The sequence below is a fragment of the Microtus oregoni genome, unplaced genomic scaffold, assembly GCF_018167655.1.
Source record: "Microtus oregoni isolate MIOR12 unplaced genomic scaffold, Mior012 000137F_ref0000512, whole genome shotgun sequence".
Lineage (NCBI taxonomy): Eukaryota > Metazoa > Chordata > Mammalia > Rodentia > Cricetidae > Microtus > Microtus oregoni.
The window spans coordinates 800,678-809,609 of record NW_024544787.1 but is presented as its reverse complement, the minus strand read 5'-3'; the positions used below and the strand labels follow the sequence as shown (position 1 = coordinate 809,609).

General features: G+C 44.0%; 1 pseudogene; it reads left to right on the top strand.

Moving 5' to 3' along the window:
- The first annotated feature begins 6,815 nt into the window (after window positions 1-6,815).
- LOC121444683 lies at window positions 6,816-8,560 on the top strand (annotated as a pseudogene).
- Window positions 8,561-8,932: the final 372 nt, after the last annotated feature.

Genomic DNA, 8,932 nt, shown 5'->3' with positions numbered 1-8,932 from the left:
GTTGGGGTAGGAACACACCAGGCCAAAGATCCCTTCCAGGAACTGACTAGAAGCTTGATTTTATTCATATGACCAAAATTAGATGAGTTAAATATCTCTTGGTTTTGGTGGACACCATATCTGAGTGGATCGAAGCGTTCCCCACCACTAACAAGAAGGCCCAGTTTCTGATGTTCTTCTTTAGAAATTAACCCCCAGATTGGAATCCCAGCTCTTCTTCAGTCAGATAATGGTCCAGAGTTTACCTCTCAGATCTCTCAAACTTTTTCTAAGGCTCTTAACATTCTCTGCCATTTTCATATCCCGTACCATCCTCAGTCCTCAGGGAAGGTAGAATGAACTAACCATTCCTTTAAAAATGTTCTTGTTAAGATGTTACAGGAGCTTCACCTTTACAAGGTAAAACTTCTACCTCTGGATCTTCTCAGGCTCCAGGCTCTCCCCCAAACCCCCCTTTCCATTTGCCCTTTGAACTCATATATGGGTGGCTGATTTTAAAATCTAGCCTCTCACCTAAACCTCACCCCTCCCTGATCACGTGCTTACACAGCTGCTGTTTCATCTTTGCTCCCTATTATGGGATTTTACTGACTACTCACTACCTCAACCCTGCCTATTTCCAATTAAAATTGGAGATCCTCTTGTCCCCTCTCAGAACAATGCCCCTCACCCCTCTCCACTAAATGACAGGGCCCCTTTAAAATAATTCTTATAACTCCACAACTGTCAAACTTGAAGGTCTCCTTCATGGGATTGACCTGTCTCATCTCATACCTTTTACTTTTCCATTTCAGGACCCCTCCCTATATACAGTAACTCAAACAGGGCTCTGATCCCCTAAGTTCCAGAGGATACAAAGATCAGCTATTTTTTCTCCAGTGCCAGAAGAATAAAGTCTCATTACCATACTCAGCTCTCCTGTTCCAAACTCCATATGCTCTCCTTTCTAATTGTCCCTTTTCCTCTTTCTCCTATCTGCTTTACCAATTTCTCTGTATGTCCAATGTGATACTTAAATTTCCAGTTAACAATTCAGCTGTTGTTACAGAGGCAATCATTAAACACAGAGTTGGAAGCACAAAGACTGTCAGAGGCCTACGTGGTATAGGAGGTCCTTCTGTATTTGTGTTGCTTTTATTGGTTGAATAAAGAAACTGCCTTAGCCTTTTGATAGGGCAGAACTTAGATAGGCAGGGAAGACAGCACTGAACGCTGGGAAGAAGGGCAGAGAGGCAGATGCCATGGTTCTCCTGCCCAAGACAGATGCTGGTTAGACCCATGCTGGTAGGCCACAGTCAAGTGGCGATACACATTAATGGAGATGGGTTAAATCAAGATGTGAGAGTTAGCCAATAGGAGGCTAGAGATAATGAGCGAGGCAGTAATTTAATTAATAGAGTTTCTGTCTGATTATTTCAGGTGTAAGCTAGCCAGGTGGGATGGAATAAAGGGGCCCCAGGCACCCTTCAACACCCAGGAGGTAAGAAACAATAACAAGTTTTGGGATATTCACAACCCTAAACTCCAAAGGGAAACTCATGAAATGGACTTTATCATGATACTGACTGCAGCAGTGTCTCCTGGATGTAAAGGTAATACTGTAGTGCTAAAGAAAACAAGTGCCTTAAGATTTGCTTCAGGTAAAACATTAATAGGTCTAATAATTCCCCTTCTCTTCCCTCCTCTTCCACTATCTTCTATTCCAACACTATACTGCTGTAACCATAAGCTTTCAATATGTCTAAAATTTATCTCTTTTTAAACATTTTCATAAGCTCCAGGGAGCCAAATTGGACTGACATGAACAGACCAGACTCACCGAAGAATAAATATTATTCAATTCTTCCATTATCATTCCTGGTCTCTGGAGCCCCTGGGAAACTCCTTCATCTACCTTGGAAACCCAGGGAAACCCTCCTCCACTTTCTATCTTGGGACTCTTCTCCCTCAATCAACAGAATCTAATATTTTTTTTCTAAACATAATCTTCTGTCTTACTAGCATCTTGCTAGGTCGAAGCTGCCAGCCATCCAATTCCACAGAGTCCGGGAAACATGGAAGTAACCAGCTACCCCAGGACATAGTTTAGCACCCCAACTCTCTGATGCTGATAAAGCCAGCAGGAAGAAGTCCCAAAAGATGTGAGCTCCATTCCCACCCATTGGAGACCCACAAACCCTCATTATTTTTTTTTTTTAATAATAAACAAAATGGTGGAATGTTATGGTTCCTGCCACACAGTGTTGTGGCTGGTACTTCTGCGTTCCAGGGCCATGCATGTGCTGACAAGTGCTCAGGCAATCTAAATAGCTATCTAGGGTCCTTAGGCCCTATGGAACTTATATACAGCATGGTCACATCACCTATGTATGACCCAGCTACGTAAGCCCTTGTGCATATGCATGACCTCCTTTACCTATGTATGACATAGCTACATAAACCCCTGTGTGCATGCACTAGGCAGCCTTTAAAAGTTTCACGTTCTCTCCTGCACCAACTTTCTCAGGTCTGCGTGCACAAATTTTTCTCTTTAATAAGCTCTTAAAGTGGGTTCCGTTGTGTGTTTTGTGATCTGTTCTCTCACACCAGGTAATTTCACATGATCTTTATGGGTTTTGCTTTTAAAACCTCTGTATTGCTCCCTAAGCTTAGACATTAAGAGACTGATTTTTCAGAGACACAAGCCCACTCTTTATCTGTCCATCAATGAAAGTAACTTAAAACTTTTTTTTAAAAGATTAATTTATTTATTAAGCATACAATGTACTGCTGGCAAGGAAGGCACCAGGTGAGCCACCATGTGGTTGCTGGGAATTGAACTCGGGACCTCTGGAAGAGCAGCCAGTGCTCTTAACCTCTGAGCCATCTCACCAGCTCCCAACTTAAAACTTTTAATTGATATAAACAGCATGGTTGTCCATAACTGTTTGGTTTAATCTTAATAAATGCCTCTTCACCAATACAAGAAACTCCAATCAAACCAGATTAGACCGAGTTAAAATGCCTGTGTTTAATAAATGTGGCACTCTCGGGTGGACCGAGATAGTATGTGGGGAGAAAAGTCTACGCAAACTCAAAACTAAATATTCCTTTAACCAGAATGAGCCTAAATACCCTGTGGGAGTGGTCCTGACCCTCCCCAGGGGAGGGGTCAGCACTTGGCAGGCTGGAAGTTGGAGTCTGGACTGGGGCAACACCCAGGCCAGAGGCTTCCAATCATCTCAGACTTCTGGGTATAAGAATATTAGATGGCTGGGGTGATGCGCCCAACTTAATATTACAATTACTATCTCACTTGCATTATATCATTGGTGGTTCCAGAGAGATCTCACACTTCATGGGAATCATCTTTTTTCCTAATCTTCTTAGCCAGGGAGAGAGAGATTGTAGGGGAGGCACCTCCTGATAAATGTTTCAAGGTCCAACTCCTCTCACTTAGTCTGGAGATGTCTGGAATGACAGGTGTTTTCCAGAGCATAAAAACCAATCAAGTCCTTCTGACACTCCTACGAAGGTAAATCTGTGTATCTGAATAAATAAATAAATAAATAAATAGTAAATAAATAAATACTAAAGCTGGTTCTGATTTCTGATTCTTGTTGGGGAGGATGAGCCCCAAAATGATAGGCCATTTCTGTTGAGTCTTCTTCTTCTCAATAAGGGAGGTATTAAAGACCCTCTTCATGACGTGGAAAGAAAATTCCAATGAGAAGCTCTTCCCCAGTCTTTCCATACTAAGTTGGAACACCAGTAGTGAGGGACCCTGCATTCTGCTCATGCCTTTTCTGAGATATTTGGTTTAGATTTTGCTTGAATAAATAGGCAGTCAACTATGTGAATGACTAAATAAATGCTGGGAAAGTTTGGCCCAGAGAGTTAATTTGAATGTTTTGATTCTGTAGCTGGTGTTTTTATTTTATCTTGTCCCCTCAAAGGGGAGCTTAGTATGATTGAGATTTTGTTGGTTTTTCTGGATTCTGGTACTGTTGTGAGTCACAAACATTATACAGTAAAAGTACAGCTGACATATCACTAGACAAGCTCATCGGAGTTTTGAGAAATTACAGAGCTTTGGGAACACCTGTCTTTTGTATAGTCACTGTCAATTCTGTAGAAATCTTGCAAAGCCATGGCTTTTCCCCTTCCATAATGGTTTCATCACAAAATATTCTAGCAGTGCATAAATCACTCTAAACATAACTTTCCCCATACTGGCAGCTGTGTGATCTTTTCCCACATTGTGCGGCCCTGGTCTGAAAGTATTTACTCAGCCAAAAATTTGTTGCCTTTACCCCTGAAATATACAGGAAAAAGCTTAGGCTGCTTAACCAAACCCAAAGAAAAGAATTATTTCTCACCTGGATGTCAACAGGCACCCTGTCAGGGCTGAAAGAGGCAGTCTCTAAAGAAATTCCCTTTAATTCAGCTAGCTTTTGTTTTGGCCTCTGCTGATTGCCATTGTTACCACAAAGCTATGTTCCCAGTGGAAGTACTCAGAGAATACAACAGTACTGCTACATTTTTCCCTTCTCTTTTTCTATGCAAATATTAATCACAAACTTCTAGTTTAACTAGTCACACTTAAGAAAGTAGTTAGCACACAAAATCCCCCTTTTTCTCTTCTTAGAATTTTGTACTGATTTAATCCTCCCGGTGTCTACAGGGGAGCTTCACAGCCATGCCCCCTATGAGACATAAGGCAACTGCCCTATCTGCCTTACCTGTCTTGTTAGCCCTAAGAAATGCATGTTATTTAATCAACGAATTGTTAATTATTTCTGTGTGGGATTGGGAAGAACACCAAAAGGGAACAGCAAATGGAGAACAGCAAAAATCATCCAGGGGAACATCGAGAGAACATAGAAATAATGAACAAAACATGATAAAAAATTATGTGAGCTAATATGTTTGCCTCAGATATCTTTAGTCAGTTTTTGCATGATATAGTGAGCCTTCTGAATCCTGAGAGATTTAAGGGGGCACCACAACATAAACCTCAGTATGTCATTGTGTGGCACCCTCTCTACACCATTGTTCATTTGTCTCTTTAAAAAAAAATCTTCTCACATATAGTACATCTCAACCCTAGATTCCCCTCTCTCCTTTCCTTCCAATCTTTCTATCATCCCTCCCCTCTCCCCATATCCTTCCTCCCTCTGTCTTTCCTCAGAACCAGACCTCACAGGAATATTAACCAAACATGGCATAATAAACTACTATAAGATCAGACACATACCATCACATCAAGGCTGTTCAAGGCAACCCAGTAGGAGGAAAAGTGTCCCATAAGTAGACAAAAGAGTCACTGACCACCCCAGCTCCCACTTTTAGAAATCCAAAATGATGCCAAGCTACTAAACCATAACACATATGCAAACGTCCTAGGTTAGACTCCCTGATCTCTGTGAGCCTCCCAGAATCCAGGTCTATTGATTTTGTGGGCTGTATTCTCGTGGTGTCCCTGACCACTCTGATTCCTCCACAGAACTTCCCGAACTCCACCTAATGTTTGACTGTGGAATTCTGCATTTGTTCCTGTTAGTTGGTTACTTGATGGTTAAAATTTCTCTGGTAATTTTTATGAAGATTCTTTTAGGCTTTGGTCCCAGAACACTCTGTAGGCAGGACAAATTATCGGTCAAAAGTTTTGTGGATAGGTTAGTGTCCCGATCCTTCCAATTGCAACCTTGTCTGGTTACAGAAAATGACCTGTTTAGGCTCCATGCACCCCATTACTAGGAGTCTTTGGGTTACTTAACCAAAGACACCAACATAAAACCAGATACACTGAACCTGATAGAAGAGAGATTGGGGGAAAGCTTTGAAAACATTGGCACAAGAGACAACTTCTTGAACAGAATACCAATTATACAGACATTAAGATTGACAATAAATGGGACCTCATGACACTGAAATACTTCTGTAAGGAAAAAGACACCATCAATTGGACAGAAAAGCAGCCTAAAAATGGAAAACATTTTCACCAAGTCTCTACCTGACAGAGGACTAATATCTAGAAAATATAAAAAACTCAAGAAAAGGCGGTGACTGGCGGTGTCGCCTCCCTGGCGGCGCGCGGGGAGGGAGGAGCACGCGGAGTGGCTGGGTGGGGGTGGCGGACTCCAGTGTCCTGGTGGCAGCGGCAGGAGGCCAAGGGAGAGGATTCCAGGCAGGAGCGGAGGGCGGGGGCCGGCCGCTGCTTCCCGGCTCTGGGTTGTGTCGCCTCCGTCGCCTAGGCGGTTGGGGGGGGGGGGGGTGTCTGTGGGGCGGTGCGCGTGGTGGTGGCGGCGGTGGGGCGCAGCGCGGTTTTGTCTGGTCCTGCGGTGCGGAGCGGCTCGCGCGGTGGCCCGGGAGGCCCTCTTCTGCTTCCCGCAGGACGCCAGGCCAAAGGCGGGCATCTGCTGAGGCTCGGCTGGTCTGTGACCCTGAAGGGAAGGGCAAGGGACATGGCGACGTGGAGGGAGAGCAGTTTGTTTTTATGGTGGATTACATTGACGAATTTTCGTATATTGAACCACCCCTCTCTGGGGTGGAATTCCACTCTGGGAGGAATCCTACTTAATCATGTTCCAGAGAACTGCTGGTTTAGATTTTAGCTCTTGACGAGTTGGGAAAGCAGTGAAGGATGCTTAGACTACTTAACATTCAAATTACCCTCCGGTTTATCATCTTTAGAAGACTAGACTTCTTGATGTCTAATCTACTGCATCTCTATTGAATTAAACCATGACAATGAAACCTATAGCCCTGGCCATCATCTATGAACTCTAATTACATTGATTCGTACCACTTGAAACTTCCTCAGGGAATAAAAAATGACATCGGCAGTGGTTGACAGTGGAGGTTCTGTTCTGGAGCTTTCCAGCAATGGAGTAGAAAATCAAGAGGGAGGTGACAAGGTCCCTGAATTTCCAGCAGTGATTGTGGAGCCAGTGCCCAGTGCAAGATTAGAGCAGGGCTACGCTGCCCAGGTTCTGGTGTATGACGATGAGACTTAACATGATGCAGGATGTGGTGGAAGAACAAGGAGTTGAGACCGAGAATTCGGAAACAGTGGAAGCATCAATTCATAGCACTAATGCACACTGTACAGATAAGACAAATGAAGCTGCTGAAGCCTTGCTTCATATGGAATCTCCTACCTGCTTGAGGGATTCAAGAAGTCCTGAGTTCATCCATGCTGCGATGAGGCCAGATGTCATTACAGAGACTGTAGTGGAGGTGTCGACGGAAGAGTCTGAACCAATGGATGCCTCACCTATTCCCACATCACCAGATAGCCACGAACCAACGAAAAAGAAAAAAGTTGGCCGTAAACCAAAGACCCAGCAGTCACCAGTTTCCAATGGGTCTCCTGAGTTAGGAATCAAGAAGAAAGCCAGAAAAGGAAAAGGAAACACAACCTATCTGTGGGAGTTTCTTTTAGATCTACTTCAAGATAAAAATACTTGTCCCAGGTATATTAAGTGGACTCAGAGAGAAAAGGGCATGTTCAAACTCATGGACTCGAAGGCAGTCTCGAAGCTTTGGGGAAAGCACAAGAACAAACCAGATATGAACTATGAAACGATGGGGCGAGCTTTGAGATACTACTACCAAAGGGGGATTCTCCCAAAGGTTGAAGGAAAGAGGCTTGTGTATCAGTTCAAGGACATGCCCAAAAATATAGTGGTCATTGATGACGACAAGAGCGAAGCCTGCAGTGAAGACCTGGCAGCAGCCACTGACGAGAAGTCCCTAGAGCAAGTATCACTGTCTGCAGAAAGTCTCCTGAAAGCAGCAACTTCTGTACGTAGTGGGAAAAACTCATCCATAAACTGCTCCAGAGCAGAGAAGGGTGTGGCTAGAGTTGTGAATATCCACTTCCCCTGCTCAGGACACTTCATCCAGGTCTCCTACCACCACAGCATCTGTGACAGCGGCAGCAGCTCCAAGGACAGTTCGTGTGGCAATGCAAGTTCCTGTGGTGATGACATCACTGGGTCAAAAGATTTCAACTGTGGCAGTTCAGTCAGTCAATGCAGGTGCACCATTAATAACCAGCACCAGTCCGATCACAGCCACCTCTCTAAAAGTAGTCATTCAGACGATCCCGACTGTGATACCAGCCTCTACTGAAAATGGAGACAAAATCACCATGCAGCCTGCCAAAATTATCACCATCCCTGCTACACAGCTTGCACAGTGTCAATTGCAGACAAAGTCAAATCTGACTGGATCAGGAAGCATCAACATTGTGGGAACCCCCTTGGCTGTGAGAGCACTTACCCCTGTGTCACTAGCCCACGGTACTCCTGTCATGAGACTATCTGTGCCTGCGCAGCAGGCTTCTGGCTAGACTCCTCCTCGAGTTATCAGTGCGGTCATAAAAGAGCCAGAGGTTAAATCAGAAACAGTGGCAAAAAAGCAGGAACATGATGTGAAAACTTTGCAGCTGGTAGAAGAAAAGGGAGCAGATGGGAATAAGACAGTAACCCATGTAGTGGTTGTCAGTGCGCCTTCTGCTATTGCCCTTCCTGTGACTATGAAAACCGAAGGACTAGTGATGTGTGAGAAATAAGCGAGCTCTGACGTGGCCTGCAGACTGTTCGTGTTGTACTGACAAACATTGGCAAGGGAAGACATCAAGAAAAGCCAGAGGAGGACTTCAGACAATTGTGCATAGAAGAAAGCAATCAGACTTATTGGAATAGTTACCTATCCCATGTTTCAGTGGGAAGTGAACTACACATTGAGATGCTGACAGAAAACTGCCTCTTAAAGTAGGAACAACTGAACCCTCAATAAGCAAACAGACTGAAAGGGACCAAGCAGCCCACTACAATAGCAAGTTACACTAAGAGTTGGAACACTAACACCTGTAAGAGGTTACATAGTTTTCAGTGGGACGGGTTCGGATGGGTGATCTCATTGTTACATATAGCAATTTTTG